We start from the raw sequence: 21,884 nt of genomic DNA on the forward strand, positions 1-21,884 counted from the left end.
AAGCAGGGTAAGGGAACCCAGGAGAACTGCTCTGCCACGTGGCTCGCAGTCTTGGGTTTTATGGTAATGGGGTTAGTTTTCAGGTTGTCACTGCCCAGTCATCTTGCTTGATCCATATTTGGTCTTCAGGTCCTTCTTGGTGGTGCAGACCTTGCTCAGCCAAGATGGATTCTAGCGCAAGGGATGCTGGGACGTTGGTAGGACAATAATACGGGCTGGCATCTCCTCCCTCCTCTCGGCTCCTCGTGAATTCTGGTTAGTTTTCAGTGGCAGCACCTTGTTCCTTATCGGGACTTCCTGTTGTGAGACCACTCGTACGTGGGGTTATCATTGTGCCTGGCCAAGGCAAGTGGTTTTGGTCAGTGGTTCCCTAACAAACCTATTATAGGAGTAGGGTGAGGCCTGGATCAGGTATGGAAAGGTCTTCCCCTAATGTCCATGAAGAAGGAGGCGGAATGAAGGGAACCCCCAGGTCATGGGGAGAGGGGGATGGACTTCGGGATCCTTGTTATTGGAGAGGAAACCACACTCCCCAGCACTGCCTTTGCCCTTGAGAGCAGCAGTGATTTCCATGTATTCCCAGCCCCTTGGCTGATCAGAATGGTGGCCACAGCAGCCATGGGAAAAGATTGTGTCATGTTTCAGCCGCTTCTCTTTGTATCTGTGGATATTTGTATACAGACACTGATCTGTAGCCATACACACTTGAGTTCTAGTTTTCTACTATTTGGGCTTTGGTTCAGTAACTTTTCTTAGGAAAGTCACTCATTTTAGCCTAGAGGGAGTTGTGAGCTAATTAATTAATTAGCTAATTAAAGTTCTTTGGTAATAACTATCTATAATAACTATCTAAGGATTGAAATGTCTTACTCTGGGGAGAAAAGGCAGGGCTACCAGTGAACTAAACTTGACCTCTAGACTGTGAATTACTTGAGGGCACCTTTCACATCTTACCCTCTTTTGTGGGATAAATGAAGACCAAGTGAATGACTCTGAAATTAATTTCACTTAGTTGAAATGGATTTTGTTAATGGACCATTTAATATTGCATTCAAATACACAGAAATGACATCTGTAGTACAAGTACAGTTGTACAAGTTAGTTTCTCCATATTTAGGAAGGAAGAAAGGGGAGAGGGAAGAAGGAAGGTCATTTGTACTTACTTTCAAATACTGATTCCTCATTTCTTCTTTCATGTTTACTTCAGTGGCCTTAAAATATTGGCTCCCCAGATAAAGTTTACTGCTTCTTGAAGTCACTTCCATACTTACTTACCAAAATCAGAGGAAGCATAAATACTAGGGTTAGCTGCAGGGGATCATTACTGTGCTCTGTAGCCCAAAGAATCAACCTTGTTCCTAGGATGATGCAGTCCTTTCCCCGTTGCTGCCCACTCCATCCCCTGTTGAGACCACAGCCCTTTGTGGCCTTGGATGAGCTCAACCACAAAGAAACCATCCCCATCCCCACCCCCACATACTAGGAAGTGGACAGGCTCATAGGCGGGAGACAGGGGCTTGGACAACACAGAAGGGATGACCTCTTTAGGTGGGGTCTGGCTCAGGCGCTGCATCCTGGGGGCTGATATTCTCTGGCTGACCCTTGCCACTCTGCATTTAGTTCCTAATCCACTTGTGTGCCCAGTGGTAGCAGAGGAGCTAGAAAAGCCACAACTCCTTAAAATATAGGGGCTGCCATCAACGTAATAGGAAGTACAGACATTTAAATAATGGTTGCAGCTTGTGCAATGTAATAATTTGCTTGAGTTGAGGTATAAACCAAGAAGAGACAGTCCTAATAAAAACCTAACAGTTATGCCTGGGAGTATCAGAGAAGGCTTTATGGAGGGCATCTTGGGCAGGGTCTTGAAGGATGAATAGAGGTTCACTTGGTAGAGACGCAGGAAGGGCATTCCAAGCTCTCCAGATGAAGTAAAGATATGCAGGTATCAAAAACGTGGTGCATTTCTAAAATGCAAAAAGTTCAATGTGGTCAAAATACAGGAAAAATGGGTGAGTGGGAATTCACTGGATATGAGACTGTTGCACCAGATTGGGGTCAAATTGCCATCATAATGGTTGATTATAATTATTTATATGTCTGTATCTCTTCCCCAAGTGTCTGCACCCTGAGATCAGGGAATAGGTTTTACTGACTTCCTTCAGACAAGGTTGGGCACTTTCATGGTGATATGGCTGGAGATTTACTGACTTTCTTCAGTCTTCCTGAATCTGCCAGTGTTTTTAAGAGGGCCCCATGAATTGTCATTGAATGGATGTTGGGTGATATTGGAAGTTATTTTAGCCTAAACTGAGGAGCTGGTCATATATCACAGCAATTTGTTCAGACTTTACTTCTTGGGAAATATAGAGCCATTAAACAAGAATGATCTAAGTCTATCTGTGTTTGACGGAGTAATTCTGACTATAATGTGACAGATTCATTGAGAGAGACTGGAAGTTGGAAGACCAGTTATAAAACTACTGTAATGATCTGGAGGAAATATTAGAAGGTTTGAGAGAGTGGAAACTTGAGAGATATTTATAAGGTAGCATTGACAGCTACAGTGGAATGGGAGGGGGGAAAATTGAAGATCGCTGTTGACTCAAGAGAAACTAAGTCTAACTTTCAAGTGGATTTATATACTCAAACATGAAAAGGAAAAGAATATCCTAATACTTGGGCACTAAATGTAATTAGCTTATTGATGTCAGTTTAGAATAATGAAATTAAGAGTTGACTAATCAATAAGATTTACATAGACATTGGAGAGAAGGAACTGATTTATATAGCATATGTAATATACATTGGTTTTATAACATACATAATATGCAAATACACAAGTGAAGAGTGTGTTCTGATAATGAGGGCTGCCATGTGTGGTCTCACAGGTTGTATACTGCACAAATCAAGGAAACAGCACCAATAATAGCAATAGGTCACCCTGCAAAGCTACTGTCATGTCTGTCTTGGCCTTCAACTCAACAGATTCAGAGACTGTGTTTGTTTTTAGCCACAAAAGAAGAAGTTTAGGATGGGAATTTAATAGACTTGCAAGGTTTGATCATCTGATGGAGGCCCTTCTAGAGCTGGGTCATTAGTTAGTCGTGTGTTAGATGTCATTTTCATGTTGAAAATGAGAAGTTTTTCTCCTTTTAAAGGACTTAGACTGTGTTCTTATCTTGCCTTCTGACAGCAGTGGGAAGATCCAGCTTTTCATACGTGGTGATGTTTTAAAGCCGCCTAGTGTGTGATGTGTCCCACTCCATGGTGCTCACTATTTCCGAATCTTGTCCATAATGAATGATGCAAAGTGACACATGGATTCAGCCTTCGAAGGGATAAACTCATGGAAGCAGATGAAGAAAGTACAGTCCTTTATATTCTTTCACAACAATCCAACGTTGCTTTAAAATTGGTGTGGATTTTGCTCACATGTTTCAGGGGAAATAGCTTGCAATGGTGACAGACCAGACTGTAGGTTAGGCTTGTCTCTGCTGTGACCTGGCCTGCCATGGCTGGGGTTTCTAAACCATCACAGCGGTTCTCAGCAGCCAGGACTTAGTTTGGGGGAAGTGGGAGGCTCTGTAGAACATGTCAGAGAAGAGCATCCTCTTACAGGTCAGACCGCCTAGGGCTCCCGGAAAGCAGCCCAGACGACTGCATTGTACACAATCTCCAGATGCTCGGGCCCTTGGGACCCAGTTGTCAAACTGAGTTCTGGACCGGGGCCTGGGCAAGCGCAGGTAGGGTGTAGAGTGGTGCCTGCTTCCCCGTACTTATTCATCTAGTAGAAACATGTCAGGCCGCCTCCACCAGGGCCCGGCATTTATTTTAAAGAACGTTAGAAAGGAAGCAGATCGCTTCCCATCTTCCTCCCTCTTTGGGCGTGTTTATTGTGATTGGAAATCATTCTTGGCCACGTGGTTGTGGCTTTCACCCCACTCTTTGTGCTCCTAGGTTAAACAGCCCTCTGTGCAAATAAACAGAAAAGGGCGAGGTATTTTATTCAGCTACAGAAAAAGGAGCAAAATGAGAGCCTGGAGAAGTGGGGAGGGAGATCCGCAGGCTCGTGTCCTCTGCGGTGAGCTTTTCCCTCGCTCGCGGAGCCAGCCCAGGAGGCATGGCAGAGGCCCTGGCCGGCGCTGGCGGGGAGCCCAGACCCAGGTGTTCGGCAGGAAACCGAACTGCCAGCCCAGGGTTGTTGTTTGCTAGGACTTACTTAGGGCTTATCTTGACTATTCCTGTTGGTGGGGAGGAAGTTTGGAGCTGCTCTCAACTTGATTAAAACCTGAAAGTAAGAAATAAAGCTGAAGAATTTGTGCAGTTTTGGATCATGTATAGTTTAAAATTTCGTTTCAAAGCTCATAAAACCTCCAGCTGTTGGTACAACTGATGAGACTCATTTGCCATCGAAATCACTTTGAACACATTCCTTTTATATATATATATCTTTTTAAACATTTTATTTATCTGTTTATTTTTGGCGGCACTGTGTTCTTGTTGCTGCGTGCAGGGTTTCTCTAAGTGCGCTCAATGGGGACTACTCCCTAGTTGCGGTGTGTGGGCTTCTCACTGCAGTGGCTTCTTGTATTGCTGAGCTCAAGCTCTAGGGTGCACGGGCTTCAGTAGCTTCAGCTCTCAGGTTTAGTTGCCCCTTGGCATGTGGAATCTTCCCAGACCAGGGACTGAATGCACATCCCCTGCACTGGCAGGCAAATTCTTTTTTTTTTTTTTTTTTATTTTAATTGGAGGCTAATTACTTTACAATATTGTGGAGGTTTTTGCCATACATTCACATGAATCAGCCATGGGTGTATATGTGTTCCCCATCCTGAACCTCCCTCCCACCTCCCTCCCCATCCCATCCCTCAGGGTCATCCCAGTGCACCAGCCCTGAGCACCCTGTCTCATGCATTGAACCTAGACTGGCAATCTGTTTCACATATGATAATATACATATTTCAAATGTATTCTCTCAAATCATCCCACCCTCGCCTTCTCCCACAGAGTCCAAAAGTCTGTTCTTTACATCTGTGTCTCTTTTGCTGTCTCGTATATAGGGTCATCGTTACCATCTTTCTAAATCCCATATATATGCATTAGTATGCTGTATTGGTGTTTTTCTTTCTGACTTACTTCACTATGTATAATAGGCTCCAGTTTCATCCACCTCATTAGAACTGATTCAAATGCATTCTTTTTAATGGCTGAGTAATATTCCATTGTGTTTATGTACCACAGCTTCCTTATCCATTCGTCTGCTGATGGGCATCTAGGTTGCTTCCATATCCTGGCTACTGTAAACAGTGCCGCGATGAACGTTGGGGTACACGTGTCCCTTTCAATGCTGGTTTCCTTGGTGTGTATGCCCAGCAGTGGGATTGCTGGGTCGTATGGCAGTTCTATTCCCAGTTTTTTAAGGAATCTCCACACTGGCAGGCAGATTCTTAACCACTGGACCACCAGGAAGTCCCTGGACACATTCTTAGAAGGAGCCACAAACGACCTAAGACCACTCAGTGACTAACACAGCACGCACTGCACCAGAGCCCCTCAAAACTCGGCCTTTTGTGTCTGAGGGACTGTAGGCTTAAATTTGCACACTTTTTGTCCTACTAGACCTGGAAGAGACAGTTGATTGTTATATTGTTAGTTCCCTATTTCAAGCCAATGGACGCTTCATGTAAATCACTTTAAAAAGAAAAAGAAAAAGACTTCCACAGATACAGAAAGCCAACACCCGTCAAGTGGATGGCTTAATGAATTACCGAGGTCAAAAAATAAACTTTACTCCTGCCCCCTGCAGTCCTCACCTCAGACCCTCTTCTCCCCCAGGAATAACCTCTCTTCTGAACTTCTATGGTGACTGCTTTCCTCTGTCTAACTTTTTTTTTTAATTAAATGCTCTTTGTTGCTTTTGGTGCACAACGCTATGTGAAGCTGCCCAACCCAACAAGTCAGCCCCTTCCTCACTCTTAGTTAAGGCAGCCATGTGCCAGGGGAAGGGAGCATTCAGTAAGCCATCCTCTACCTAACCTTCTTTCTGGAACCATTCTCTATAGGCCCCTTCATAATTCTGAGCCCCTTTGTATCCAAGGTTCCGGGCCAAATGCGTGGCCTGCAAGCCCCACTTGCCTACCCGACAGAAGAAAATGAGATTCTCGTCTTCCAGCTTTGGGCTTCTCAGAGGAGTACAAAGCCTTGAAAGCAGCTGGCTCCATCTGCAGGGCACTGTCCAACTCTGAAAACATCCCCCGGGGGTGCTCCATGCGCTCCGAAGGCCACATGTTGGCCTAGACTGGATCCCAGGTCTCCCCTGCAGGTACCTCCATCCATGGCTGCTAAGCTGCTAAGTCGCTTCAGTCGTGTCCGACTCTGTGCGACCCCATAGACGGCAGCCCACCAGGCTCCGCCATCCCTGGGATTCTCCAGGCAAGAATACTGGAGTGGGTTGCCATTTCCTTCTCCAGTGCATGAACAGGAAAAGTGAAAGTGAAGTCGCTCAGTCATGTCTGACTCTTAGCGACCCCATGGACTACAGCCTACCAGGCTCCTCCGTCCATGGGATTTTCCAGGCAAGAGTACTGGAGTGGGGTGCCATTGCCTTCTCCATCCATGGAGCACACCACAAATGTGAGTTTCAGGAACATGGCCCTGGCCCGCCGCCTGGGAGTGGGCTGTGTGTTTAACTTTTTAAAATTATTTTATATAAAATTATTATATAAAATATTTACATTATTATATAAATATTTTATATTAAAATTATTTTATATACATAGATTTTTATTTTTGGTTGCACTGGGTCTTCTTGCTGTACATGGGCTTTCTCTAGTTGGAGGAAGAAGGGGCTACTCTCTTGTTCCAGTGCTTGGACTTCTCACTGTGGTGGCTTCTCTCATTTTGGAGCACAGGCTCTAGAGCGCAGGCTTCAGTAAGTTGTGGCACATGGGCTTAGTTGCTCCGTGGCATGTGGGATATTCCCAAACCAGGGATTGAACCCATGTCGCCTGCATGGGCAGGCAGATTCGTAACCCCTGGACCACCAGGGAAGTCCCTGTGTTTAACTTTTAATAGTTTTATCACTCAATTGTGTCTGACTCTTTGCAACCCCATGGACTGCAACACGCCAGGCTTTCCTGTCCATTACCAACTCCCAGAGCCTACTCAAACTCATGTCCATCGTGACGGTGATGACATCCAACCATCTCATCCTCTGTCATCCCCTTCTCCTCCTGCCTTCATCTTTCCCAGCATCAGAGTCTTTTCCAGTGAGTCAGCTCTTCGCATCTGGTGGCCAAAATATTGGAGCTTCAGTTTCAGCATCAGTCCTTTCAATGAATATTCAGGACCGGTTTCCTTTAGGGTTGACTGGTTGGATCTCCTTGCAATCCAAGGAACTCTCAAGAGTCTTCTCCAAACCACAGTTCAAAAGCATCAATTCTTCGGTGCTCAGCTTTCTTTATAGTCCAACTCTCACCTCCATACATGACCACTGGAAAAACCATAGCCTTGACTAGACGGACCTTTGTAAGCAAAGTAATGCCTCTGCTTTTTAGTATGTTGTCTAGGTTGGTCATAGCTTTTCTTCTAGGGAGCAAGTGTCTTTTAATATCATGGCTGCAGTCACCATTTACACTGATTATGGAGCCCCCAAAAATAAAGTCTGTCACTGTTGCCATTGTTTCCCCATCTATTTGCCATGAAGTGATGGGACCAGATGCCATGATCTTAGTTTTCTGAATGTTGAGTTTTAAGCCAACTTTTTCACTCTCCTTTCACTTTCATCAAGAGGCTGTTTAGTTCTTCTTCATTTTCTGCCATTAGAGTGGTGTCTTCTGCATATCTGCGGTTATTGATATTTCTCCCAGCAATTTTGATTCCAGCTTGTGCTTCATCCAGCCTGGCATTTCTCATGATTTACTCTGTATATAAGTTAAATAAGCAGGGTGACAATATACAGCCTTGACGTACTCCTTTTCCTATTTGGAACCAGTCTGTTGTTCCATGTCCAGTTCTAACTGTTGCTTCTTGACCTGCATACAGATTTCTCAGGAGGCAGGTGAGGTCGTCTGGTATTCCCATCTCTTGAAGAATTTTCCATAGTTTGTTGTGATCTACACAGTCAAAGGCTTTGGCATAGTCAATAAAGCAAAAGTAGATGTTTTTCTGGGACTCTCTTGCTTTTTTGATGATCCAGCGGATGTTGGCAATTTGATCTCTGTTTCTTCTGCCTTTTCTAAATCCAAAAATATCATCTTGCCTGTTTAGAAATATTTAAAGTACCTTTTAATTCTTTTAAAAACTACAGATGCTTCCTTTAACTCCTTATAATTTATCTATTGAATGACCTTTAAGTAGGACTTAAAGTATTTAAGCCAAATTCTACTAGCAACACATTCAGTTACCTTGTGTAAGCTATGAGTTTGAGATTTTTTTTTTAAACACAGTGGTAATACCTAATTTTAATTGAAACGTGGTAAAACCTAAAAATAGACATAATTTAAAATTCTAAGAAGCCAGAAAGTTGCTTTTGAACCTAGACTAGCAGTTGAAAGGTTGATTATCTGGCTAATGTACAAGGGGAGCTTTTCATTCTCTGATGCCATTGATCTTGTGATGTGTGCTTATACGTGGGGTTCCAGGTGGTGCTAGTGGTAAAAAACCTGCCTGCCAATGCAGGAGACATAAGAAAAGCAGGTTTGATCCCTGGGTCAGGATCCCCTGAAGGACAGCATGGTAACCCACTCCAGTATTCTTGCCTGGAGAATCACATGGACAGAGGAGCCTGACGGGCTGCAGTCCAGAGGGTCTCAAAGAGTTGGACACAACTGAAGTGACTTAGCATGCATGCATGTGCTTATATATAATCATTACATCACATAGTCAAAGTGAAAGTCGCTCAGTCATGTCTGACTCTTTACGACCCCATGGACTGTGCATGGAATTCTCCAGGCCAGAATACTGGAGTGGGTAGCCTTTCCCTTCTCCAGGGAATCTTCCCAACTCAGGGATCAAACCCAGGTCTCCCGCATTGCAGGCGGATTCTTTACCAGCTGAGCCACAAGGGAAGCCCTACATCACATACGATTATCTCTATTCTAGGCAAAGAATATAAAAACAGCTATGGCTCTGTAAGAAAAGCCCCAAACCAAAATCACGAGCAAGCTTAGAAGTTAAAGTGACGGGCTCTGCCTTTCTGTTCTGGTTCTGCCACCTTGTAATGCTGGGCACGGCAACAGTCTCTGCACCTGATTCTCACAGTCCATCCACACTTTTGTTATGAAAAATGATTATTTATTAAACTCTCTACCTTACTATTAATCTTGATTCTTGAAAATGTTAGTTAAATCTGAGTCTATGGTGTAAAAAATAAAAAGGTGTGAAAAAAATGCATACTCCCAGGGTTCATAAAATATAATTTCATTTACTTGCAGGTACTAATATTTTGCATTTTTACCTGATAATAGTTTATTAGTGTTGGTAATAATAACTAAAATGGCAAATACTTGCAGAATAACTTTTAGTTCATGAGATGCTCTTTCTCATGAACTATCTGTGGTTTTATAGAATAAAAAATTCCCACACAAAGTATCTCTTCTGCTTTCATCGTATGCTAGTGTTCTCTCCTCAGCCGGCAGTGAAGAGGAACTTATTAAAGACATGGGTGTTGAGTGTAAAAATATAAATTATAAACATCTAGTCTTTATTTTTTTATACATTTCTGGAGCTGTTTATTTTGTATAGTAGCCAATTCTTAAAATCATCACATAAGTCTGTACCGTGAAAAATATGAGTTTAATAATGGATAATTAATCTTGACATAATCTCATGGCGTTGCTTCTTAAAAAATAAATATATAATAACCAAGCCACCAGGATGACACTGAGAATTAAACTGCCATCCTGAGCTGTCTCATTGCGTAGTCACTTAAACCCACCTGAGAGGTCTACAATATGAGTCACTCAGATTCCTCTACAGGAAGATGATGTTTCTCTTGCCTCGATACTATGTGGCCATCTGGTGGGTTGCCACAAATCCCGTATCTGTAAGCATGGTATCTAGGATACATCTGAAGGAAATTGTATTAAAAGGAAAGAAAATTGAGTCACTGGTTTATCCTGATCAGAAAGGTCACAGTAACCTGTTGTCCCAAAGGAGGCACTATTCTTGAGAAGATTACAGTGGGATGGTGGGGGTTAAGAGAACTCCCGGCAGTTCCCACAGTTCTAGCAATTCAGGCTAAATTTGGGTTCCATCTCCTTGAGGTTTAATCCCGTCTTCTGTCTCCATTGGTGTTATTGGGCCTTTTGTGTCTTCATGGGTGCCATCTTCTTTCCAAGACTATGCAAGAGGGGGACCCCACTCTGTTTTCCTCACTAGTCCTGGAAAATTCACACCAGCCCTTCTCAAGCTCTTCCTAGCTCTGAGCATTAGACGTGAGCGTCCCATCCTTAAGAGATGTGTCTTTGATGAGAAACCAAAATTGTCTCCAGCTTACTCTGGAACTAAGTGAAAATTAACCTGCGGGCAGACACTCCCTCTTGTTCACACTTACCGTTCTGTATAGCCTTCTAGTAGAGCACTTGTCACTTTGCTCTATAACTTGAGAGCTTTCACATTTCCTCTCACCTTCACCTATAAAAGAAAATGTATTTTCCACTGCACACCAGCACACACAGATGTATATATATATATATATATATATATATATATATATATATATATACATGATTGATACAGAGATATAGATATATATCCATGTGAGTTGCCTTACCTTGACTGCACGCTCTCTGATATTTTCCATTCTCTGCTATTCTGTTCTACTTTCTTTGTTTGTTTATTTTTGTCTGCTCTGGGTCTTCGTTGCTGTGTGTGGGCTCTCTCTGGTTGTAACCAGTGGGGGCTACTCTTTGTTGCAGTGTTGGGGCTTCTCACCGTACAGAGGCCACTGTTCGTGGCTTCTCTTGCTGCAGAGCACAGGCTCTAGAGTGTGGGCTCTGCAGGTGTGGCGTACAGACTTAGTTGCTCCTCTGCACGAGGGATCTTCCCGGAGTAGGGATCAAATCTGGGTCCCCTGCATTGACCGGCAGATTCCTAACCGCTGGATCACCAGGGAAGCCCTTAATTATTCTGAGTGCTGATCAAGACCTACTAAACTGGTTTTGTGATTCTATCTATTTGGGTCACATGTTGCTGTTGGAACAACACAGTTCTGGTTAATGTACCTGACTCCCCCAGCCCCAACCCTGCTATACTCCGACCTCCCTGAGGGCAGAAGGCGAAGCTTGTCCATTTCTCCTTTGCATACTGAGCATCCACCTTGGTGCCTAGCAGGTAGCAGATGCTCAGGCTAATACTAGTTGTACCAAAGAATTCAGCCTCACTTGTAAAATCTGTGAAACGGAGAGGTGCCCAGGCATACCTGGGGGGGCAATTGTGAGAACAGAATGAGATCATATATTTAAAGCACAGAACACAGGGCCCATTACCAACAGATGCTCAGTTAACACTTGCTTCTCGGTGACTTTCTAGAACTGGCTCTCCCTTTAACTGACCATCGGAGCTGTGCTGCACTTTTAGTATAATGAGATGTATGAATTCCGTTAGCCTGAGGCCTGCAGCCACTCAGGGCATGCTGAGATTTTCCAAGATGCCATGAGGCAGGGACAGATAGACTTCAGGGAGCACAGTTTCTTCAGGGGTTTAGCACAGGCCAGGCTCTGGCTGGAAATAGGGAAAGGTCACAGGGGTGAGTTGGTTTTGCCATACCTGTGCCTGTGTGCTCAGTTGCTTCAGTTGTGTCTGACTCTTGCGACCCTACGGGCTGTAGCCCCCCAGGCTCCTCTGTCCATTGAATTCTCCAGGCAAGAATACTGGAGTGGGTTGCTATGCCCTCCTTCAGGGGATCTTCCCAACCCAGGGATCAAACCCGCATCTCTTATGTCTCCTGCATTGGCAGGTGGGTTCTTTAACACTAATGCCACCTGGGAATCCCTTGCCATACCCTAGTGGGACTCATTTCTCCATAAAGAGTGGGATGAACTCATTATTAGAATTTCGTGGCAAAAATGAAAATGACTTCCACATTTAAAAAGACTATGCGTTTAAAATCAACGTGAAATTTAGAGTATTTTGTAACTCAGAGGTCTTCATAAGAACTATTATATTAGAAAGACTATGCCTAAAGGAAGTCTGATGTAGCAGAAAGAGCACTGGTGGAAGAACTTCTGGTTTGATCCGCAGTCACTGGCCACTAGATTGTGAGTGGGACAGCCTCTCTGGATCTTATTTCTTCATCTGTGAAAGGAGACCCCTCTCCATTCCCCTAATCCTGTGATTACAAGTATGGGCTTTCAAATCCCTTTTACATTCACTGGATCATATTAATCAACAGGGAGATAACATTTCACTTTTCTCAGCTGCAGAGTCTGAATCAGATACAGTGCCTGCAACCTTTTCTCTTGATAATTGTTGCTTGCCACTCTCAGAAATGCTGAATGATGCTTAGTTGACCTGATCACCAAAATGAAGTCAGATTATCTGTTATCTTCAGAGATAGAACTTCAAAAATCAGGCTTTTGCATGCAACATCACAGTAATAGTTTGTTCTAAATTGTACTTTACTTGGTCCATGAAATGTAACATCTCATTTAATGTGTTGTGAATTGATCATTCACATATGAGTAATGTAATGAGCCTGTTTGCTGTTTTCTTCTAGGACAGAATGACTCGGAAGATAATGGAGTTTTGCAGTCTAGCAGAATATGAAGTCTTTCCTCTTCTGGTTTAAATTTAAGAAGGTCAGTAGTGAATTTCTTTTGCTACCAGCTGGTACTTGCCCATCTTCCCCAGTTCTTAACGAGCAGGCTGTCTTGAAGTTAGCAGGGCGGTTAGGAACGCCTTCGCTGCATCGGTATGGAAGTCAAGATTTTTTCAGAAGTCTAGAAGTAAAATGCTTAGTGTGGAGAGGTTAACAGTGCAGTTCTGTGCCACCAGCTCCCTAATACAGAGCTTCTCTTTTGTTTCTTCGCAGTACTACCCTCCCAGGTACCCCCTCACCAAGGCTCTGATGCAAACGAAAATCAGATAATAAGTGACTCAGCTTGAAAGGTTAAGCTCCTCACCAAAAATGTCTAAAAGGACTCCGTTACCTTTGTTGTTTCCAAAATGAACAGAGTTAGCATCCACAGGGCACCAGGGTAGTGATACGTTAGTTCTTATATAAAGAGAAAAAGGAGCTGGTGTCAGAAGCAGTCTTTTTCTGACTCATTTGCTCTCGATTTTTTGCTCCTGTTTGGCTGATTATGTTAACCTTCTGCTCGGTCTCCACACCCTATCTAGTTTTGCCACCTTCCACCTAAAATTAGACGCATGTTCAACCCTGTCACTGTTCTGACGGCCCCCTATCTGATTAAACCCAGCCCCCCTGCCTGGCTTCCAAGGTTCTGTGGCCTGATAGCCACCTCCGTCCTCATCTCACGATGCCCCTTCCTCATTCCTAGATCTGTTGGGTCTGTTTCTTTGCTCTTGGCTTTTCTCTGTCTGACATTATCTCCAGCCCCCTCCTCCCCTGGCTGCATTGCAAGATGCAGTCAGGGATCAGCCCCTCTGGGCAGCCTTTCCAGGACCCCCCACCCCCACCCCCATAGTGGGCGGCAGGCCTCTCCATGATCCTGTGGTCCCTGCACACACAACTCCGTACCTACACTCACAACTTCATGTCCATTTAACAGTTTTACTTTTCTCTCTCTCCTGCTAGAGGGAGAGAATTTTAAGTCGTTATTGCTGAAAACTCAGGGCCTTGCCAGCAATATCAGATTTCTGAAAGATGTACAAAAACATAGAAACAGAAGGCTGAATAACCAAGGGTGAACATGAGGAGAGATTTAGGACAGCAGAAGCCTTACATGAGCCTTGACTTGCAAAGATGCAAAAGCTGGTATTAATAGAAAAGACTTTTAAAACTATCTCTAGCCAGTAGAAAAGAGACTAAGGGCTAACAAGTGTCAGCCTGGAGAAATTGAGCATGGACGGGCCACTATTTTTGTAGGTATCACAGTGGGCCCTTTAATGAGCAAAAGGGGCTGGAGAGGCTCCAGCCCTGAGAGGTTGATTCTATAAAACAGGTCATTGATTCTATAAAAACAGATGTTGAAATTCTGCATGAGGTCCACACACATCTGAGGACATGAGCTAGTAAGATAATTCTAGAGTTGGAAAGACAGCCTGCTGAAGAGTTATCAGTAATTGTTGCTTTTCACCTAAAATATGTAAGGCAGCTTTTAGAGTTAATGAATTTATTCCCAGGACATGGTTTACTCTCTGGGGTGATCTGATTTGTTGAGTGTATGGCATCATTAACTGATAATGCTCTGCACTCAGACAGCCCCTTTCATCTGTGGATCCCAAAGACTTCTGTAAGCATTCATTAGTTCTCACACTTGACTCTAAATTCATCTGCACACTTATGAAGTGGATAGTAAACAATGCTATAACATGGGCAAAGCCAGACCACTGCGATGGAGTCTCCTGGGTGTCTAGTTATTGCTGGTGGCCCAGATGCCTGAATCAACTCCAACTTCCTCCCGCCATTGATGTCAGATCTTCTGACATTCAACTATCAAATAAAGTACGAAATTTGCAGGAAATTTCTCGACTTCTAATCAGCATTTGAGTTTGAGAATGGTGTATCCTGTCTGGCTTTGTCTTGTGTTCTCTCCCCCTACACAAAGTCACACACAAAGGTAGAGCTGTCTGGAAGGTTCTGGGACAAGATTGACCCCTTTACTGTTGACTTACCATCTGCCCCAGCTCCCACCCCATGGCCCACCACTCCAGCTCCAGTTAACACCATATAACTAGTAACAGGGAATTCCTCTGGAGTTGGAGATGAAGGGAAAAGCTTACCTCCCACCCCCTGTGGTTCTGACTTTGACACATTTTAATATTTAAAAGCTAAAGAAAACCTGATGCCTTCATTTCCTCTCCATCTGTCCCTTCTTAACCCCCTACAGTCTAGCTTGCATCCTCTCCCCTCTTCTGAAGTCACTTTTTTAAAAGTCTTCAATGACCTCCTCGTGGAATTCCACAAGGCATTTCTGGGGGTCGTTCCACTTGACCTCCCAGGTAATGCTACCCACCCTGCCCTCCTCTGAAGTCTCTTCTCTCTTGACCTCTGTGGCCCTGGGATCCCCACTTTCCTTTCCCCTCTCTGGCCATTTCTCTTTCCTGTTTGGAGGATATCCGTCATTCCTGTGGTCTCTGAGCATCTCTGAACCTCCTGTGGGATAACCCTTATCTCCCGTGGGATAGAGGTAGGTCTACCCCCTCCCAGACTGGAAAACCCAGAGACCACGTTCCTTCCTCTCTTCCTCTGGTTTTCTATATCCAGTGGCTCCCAGAGGTCCTACTTTTCCTCTGAAGTAGCTCTTAGCACTCACTGCCTTCTTGATTGGGCCCCAGCACCCGGAACATGGTCACCCAGAGTTTTCATCCTGTGCATTAACAAGATATGTTTGTACAATTCCCTCTTCCAGTTTTTGATGGTTTCCGTATTATGTGCTGGACTGGGTGGCTTAAAGAGTAGAATTTTATCTTCTCACAGTTCTGGAGGCCAGAAGTCCAAGATTAAGGTGCCATCAGGGTTGGTTTCTGATGAGACTCTTCTGTCTTGTAGACGGCCACTTCCCTGTGTCCTCACATCGCCTCTTTGTATTTGCGCAGAGCGACAGAGAGAGAGACAAAGGAAGACAGACAGAGAGGAGAGAGAGCGAGAGAGGCCTGGTGTCTCGTCTTCTTTTCTTAAGGGTTCTATCAAAATTGGGGTGAACACTTACAGCCCTATTCAATCTTTAGTACCTCCTTAAGGCCCCATCTCCAACTACAGTCACATTGGAGCGTAGGACCTCAACATACAAATTTGGGGGTGATGCACCAGTCAGTCTGTAGTATGTATATTTTCTATTAAACTGGTATGTTCATTTAAAATATATAGAATATACTCAAAAAACAATGAGAATTTAAAAAGCAAGTACAAGTAAGAACTCTGCTGCTTTCTCCCCATAACCCAGGGCATCACCTCAGTGTACCTGGGGTACACTCCCACTGTTCAAAACCCTTGACCTGGGCAATGCCTGCAGTGTCCTGACGGCTCAGTCCACACCAGGCTTTCACATCGTCTTCCTATCCAGCTCAGCCTCTGTATCAGCCTTTGTGAAACACTGCTTCCTTCTTCCCCCTCCCTCTGAGAGCACTGGTGCCCTGGGTTGCCCAGGAGAGTCCAGGCCACTGCCAGGTTGACCCTCAGAGCCCCCCATGTCCCAACACGATGTCTGCTTCAAGCCATCGTTCTCCCCACTGCCTACCTTGGAACACACTGCTTCCTTGCCTGGGGGTCCGGGGCCTCCAGCTCACATCCTCACCACGCTCCCCATTCACTCCCACCTGTTCATCTCTCCCTGCTTGAAGCTCCGTCCCATCCTCTGGTTCAGGGGCCCCTGAACTGGCTCAGCAGTGTTACTTCCATGTTCACGGGCACCGTCTTTCCTCCTTGAATGGATTACAGGCTCCAAGACCTCTTGGAGGCTTCTTCTTGCAGGCTTCTTCTTCATTTTTCATCCTCTGCTGAGCACAGACTCTGAGCCTGTCCTCTGTCGCTGCAGTGCTTCTCTTTTCTCCTTCCAGGGGTGGTGGTGGGCAGAGGCCACCGTGGAGGCCTTGGAAGCAGTGATACCATCTGACTTACTGATCACGTGTGTGCTTGTGGCCCAGATGTGTTTGGGGCAGACAGCTTAACACGACTGAGTTCCTAAACCTACTCCAGCTCAGCTTCTTGCCAATGGTATTTCCCAGAACTTGGTAATATAGTCTGCTAAAAATTTAATAGAAAAAAAGTTGGCTGCTTTTTGAAAAGCGTACTCTTGACTGCCGACTCAGATTGCCTTAAATTAATGTTGACGAATGCAAGATTTATTACGAAAGCATCCCTCGCTAGTGCCCAGTGGGGTTCAGGACGCGCGTGTAAATCATTCAGATAACAGTTTTCCTGGGTTGAGCACTTGGCATTTGCCTACCACAAGTCACCTATGAATAGTGCACCTATTCAGGGATGGCAGAGCTGGGATGCTGGCAGTGAACACTCAGGAAAAGAATGGCTTTGAACTCTGAAAAGGCAGCAAGCCTGCAGCTGTTTCCAGATCTTGAATTCCCCTTTAAAACTCACCAGCTCATGCTGACCTGAGAATTTCAAGCCAGTGCACTAAAGTGAAGATACCAACTCACTTCCTGAACTTTATCTTTATGGCCCCACGGCTGCAATCCAGTTTCCAGATACGTGTTCGGGGACCATGCCATTACTGGGATGAACGGCCTTAGAAACCTGTTAGCTGAAACTCACTCTTCCCTGTGCCATGAATATGTGCTGGCTGCAAATTGATTTCCTGATCCACTTTTGGGTCCAGCTGCCCTGCAAACTGAATTGTTTAAGATTTAAACTACATATAGTTTTCCTCCTCTACAAGGTGAACTTGGCAGACTCAGTGTGTGTCATAATTGTGTTCAGAGTCCACAAGTCATTTCATAGTATGTGTTTCAAGTACGGTGTTGTTCAGGGTCCTGAACCAGGATTATCTCTCCAGCCTCTTTGAGTGTTAGTTGGTTGCCAAGGATACTAACTGGTGCTGTGGGTGACACCCACTTAATCTGCAGAGACCATGCAGGTAACCTTCAGACCACATTGCTCAGATTAAAGTGTAGTTGCGACTATCCCCTAACGATAGTTCATTGTTGGATTTTCCTCTTGGTTTCTACTTTTGCATAAGAGCTACCTGTGTCTCCGATGTGGAAAGCGAAAGTCTGAGTTGGAGAGAGAGATGGACCTGGGAGAGGCCAGTGCTGGCCACAGAAATGTCTGCTACATGAATATTTCTTTGAGATTTTTGAGCCTTCCCTTTTCCCAAGAGACCCACAGAGAGGGATTTCCCTGACGATCCAGTTGTTAGGACTCTGCTCTTGCACAGCTGAGAGCTCCCGGTTCAATCCTAGGTTGGGGAACTAAGATTCTGCAAACTGTGCGGTGAGGCCAAAAAAAAATTTTTTCTTTCTAATAAAAATTAAAAAATAAAAAGAGAGACCTGCAGAGAAAGAAGGAGGGCATGGGAGGGGAGAGAGGAAGGGAAAGATCAAGAAAAGAAGAAAGAAAAAGCGTGAAAGGAAAAGGAAGAAGGGAGAAAGAAAGCAGTCTCCCCGTGGGTCCCGTGTGGTTTTGTGTAGCCGCCTCTCTGAGCAGAGTTTAACTCGGGACACAGCCTCCCCTCGCAGCCTCCCTCCACTGTGGCTGCTGGCAGGGCCGCGGGGACATCACAGATGGCACCGGGAAGGGGTGCGAGGGCCGGCCTTCTCCCTTCCCCAGGCCCTGGGCTGAGGCCCGTGTGGGGAATACCCACGTGGGTTGCCAAGTCAAGCATTTTCATGGCCTGAGTCACACAGACATGAGTTTTACTCTGTGAACACAGACCAGGCGAATAAAGAACCAAATGCCAATCCCAGAAGGCAAGGAAATGATCATTAAGTGCCATTATGTGTACTCAGGGTAATTGTCCGCGCCGTTATTCTGTGGTTCTCTTCTGGGCAAGGGCAACGCACACTTCTAAGGCCTTGTTGAGTATCAGGCCCCCTCACTGTTTTCTTTCAACCCGGCTTTGAAGCCGGACGGTGCAAACCAGGACGGAGTTTGGAAAGTCTGTGTTCATCGCTGGGGTTTAATTAAAATACACTGAGCCTTGCATAAACTTGTGGTTTCGAGTAATGGAAACTTTAGGGAATCAGAAACAGAGACTGATCCATGGAAGAAAGGTCTGATTTTCTCCTCAAGCCCTGGGTTTCTTGCCATCCATTTCCTCCCAGACTTGTAGTTGACGCCTTCTTAAACATATGAATTATTTTTCTTTCTTTTTTTTTTCTGACATGTGAATAGTTTTTTAAAAATTTATTTTTAAATTGGAGTATAGTTGCTTTACTTGTGTGCATGCTAAGTCACTTTAGTCATGTCTGACTCTTTGTGACCCTGTGGACCATAGCCCACCAGGCTCCTCTGTCCATGGGATTCTCCGGGCACGAATACTGGAGTGGTCGCCACGCCCTCCTCCAGGGATCTTCCCAACCCAGGGATGGAACCCGAGTTTCTTCTGTCCCCTGCATCGGTGGGTGGGCTCTTCACTACTGTCACCACCCGGGAAGCCCGGTAATTGCTTCACGATGTTGTGTTGGTTTCTGCTGTTCAACAGTGTGAATCAGCCATATTTATCCATTATAGCCCCATCCTCTTGATGAATTATTTTTCTAGTAAGAGACTAGCCAATTGTATTATCACAAGTAATCACTTATATAGAAGAAATACCCCAATATTCATACTATTTCATATTCCCCTTCTGTTGGATTGATTTATAAATATATATTTATCACATACCTATTATGTGCACAGCAAGTGAGAGGTGCAAGAGGTACAATTGTGAGCAACACTGGACCAGCCTGGCCTCTTTCCTCATGGAGCTCCTTAAAGCTTTCGGTGCCTCTTGGTCTTTCTATGTTAAGAGCATGGCATTTAGCTTGGTCTTGAGAAGTGAACTTGACATTCACAAGGTGTCAAGTAGTTAACAAAAAGAAATGACTTTGAATATAGCCCTTGTCACCAACATACAGTTGTATATAATTGAATATATATCTCTAATAGTGATGACGTAGCAGTATTCTTCAAAGCATGATTTACACATGTTTCTCCCACATGTCAAACTTCATTTCAGCAGCTCTGTAAATCCGTCAGAGGGGCTTTCCATGGCTGTTGCTGAGAGGCGGGTCTTGACTGACCTCAGGGTCTTGGGAACAGTGTTTCTCAAAGTAATTTTTTGCATCCAAGTCACATGGATGTGTTTGTGAAAATTCAGATTCTTTAGCCACGCTCCAGATCCATAGAATTAGACTCTCAGGAGTTCAGGATCAGAAAGATGCATTTCTTTTTTTTTTTTTTTATTTTAATTTTTTTTTTAACACCAAAAACATTTTGCGTTGGGGTATAGCTAATTAAAATGTAGTTTCAGGTGAACAGCGAAGGGACTCAGCCATACACGTACAGTATACATCCTCCCCCAAACCCCTCCTCCCATCCAGTGGCACATAACATTGAGCAGAGTTCCATGTGCTATTCAGTAGGTCTTTGTTGGTTATCCATTTTAAATATAGCAGTGTGTACATGACCTTCCCAAACTCCCTGACTATCCTTTCCCCCCGGCAACCGTTAAGTTCGTTCTCTAAGTCTGTGAATTTTAGAAAGATCCATTTCTAACAGGCACTCCCCCAGTCATTTTTGTGCAAAGTAAAGTTTTAAGGGCATTGTTTTCCTAGCATTCTTGTCAAAATCAATGTAAAAACAATCAGTGGATTGGTCAAACCAAACAAACTCGATCCAATATTTGGGGGTGGGGAGCTGATATCAGGCAGGTCTATGATAAGTTTATTTTGCATCATATAGCCCCTCCCCCCAAAGCAATAAATAATAAAAGGATATTCCTTACATTTAGCTGGCTGTGCCTATGACCTTAGTCAAGTCATTTGACTTCTTACTTTGCTCATCTGCAAAATGAGGGGCTAGTCTTCATGATCTTTAAGCACATTTTTTTTTCTCCTTTTTTTTATTAATATCAACAAACTAAGTAGGTGCCTGAAGCTGAAACTCCAATACTTTGGCAACCTGATGTAAAGAAATGACTCATTGGAAAAGACTCTGACGCTGGGAAACATTGCAGGCAGGAGGAGAAGGGAACGACAGAGGATGAGATGGCTGGATGGCATCACCGACTCGATGGACATGAGTTTGAGCAAGCTCCAGGAGTTGGTGATGGAGAGGCCTGGTGTGCTGCAGTCCATGGGGTCACAAAGAGTCGGACATGACTGAGTGACTGAACAACAACAAAATAGGTACCTGCAGTGGTGGCTAGTACTTTTACCCTTTCTTGTCCACGCAACCCTCCCATGTGTGATACAAACACTGGTCACCAGGAGATTAAAGGCAGAGATAAAGAAGAAAAAGGATTAGCACAGCAAAAACATGTCAAGTAAATTATACCTTTAGACTCTAGTTTTAATTGTTTTCTCTTGTCTTCCTTCTTCTGCTGAATAATATTCTTTTTTCTTCTGTTATATAGTGATTTAATTCATCACCCTTAAGTCATTCATCTGCCTAAGTAACACTTAAGGAGCACCCAGTATATTCTAAGACAAGGCTGTATGTTGAGCATGTGGACATGAACAGTCTGACCTCATATGATTTTCCCTCTACTAAAATCAGTACGTTTGAACCAAAATAGTTCACTGATACCTTTTCAATTCTAAGTTCCTTCTCCTAAAAGGATAATGTAGAAAAACTGTTAAAAACATAATGACCAAAAAACAAAAAAAGACAAGGTTTCTTTCTTTTTTTTTTTTTTGAGCTATATCTAATTGCTTACATTGGAAACCGAAATTTTTGAAAGACAAACCCTATACAGTCATATATCACTCCTGTCCACGTGAGTAAACAAACAAAACCCATAGTTGTATCATTGTATGTGCTGTCCCATCATCTATAATGATGTTCCCTGGGAAGAAGGGAGGACAAGTGGGTTCTTTAAGGTTTTTGAATCTTTAGTGACAGAGATGCTTATTGCTCATTTTATATTAATAACATCTCCTATATACCAGATAATAACTGTGTGCTTATTTGTTTTCTATCTTTGTAAATAACTTTCAGAGGATGGCAATAAATCTTGAGACGATGATAGATGAAGAATCTTCCTTTAAAAAGAATATTTCAAACTAATTTCCCCCTAATTATATTGGGAGGCTTTTAA

General features: G+C 44.0%; 1 protein-coding gene across 14 annotated transcripts in view; it reads left to right on the forward strand.

Moving 5' to 3' along the window:
* Positions 1-21,884, forward strand: part of SCAF8 (SR-related CTD associated factor 8) — a 212,560-nt gene that overhangs the window by 177,038 nt on the left and 13,638 nt on the right. For 10 of the 14 annotated variants that reach the window (XR_014065147.1, XR_014065143.1, XR_014065144.1 and 7 more), the window contains exon 21: positions 12,722-12,803. The gene's annotated coding sequence lies outside the window, so the exon portion shown is untranslated. Of the gene's footprint in view, positions 1-12,721; positions 12,804-20,709; positions 20,974-21,884 lie in introns of all 14 variants that reach the window. The other 4 variants (XR_014065152.1, XR_014065154.1, XR_014065151.1 and 1 more) reach the window with 2 other exon arrangements.

This window comes from Giraffa tippelskirchi, chromosome 9 (assembly GCF_054371585.1).
Source record: "Giraffa tippelskirchi isolate mGirTip1 chromosome 9, T2T-mGirTip1v1.2.pri, whole genome shotgun sequence".
Lineage (NCBI taxonomy): Eukaryota > Metazoa > Chordata > Mammalia > Artiodactyla > Giraffidae > Giraffa > Giraffa tippelskirchi.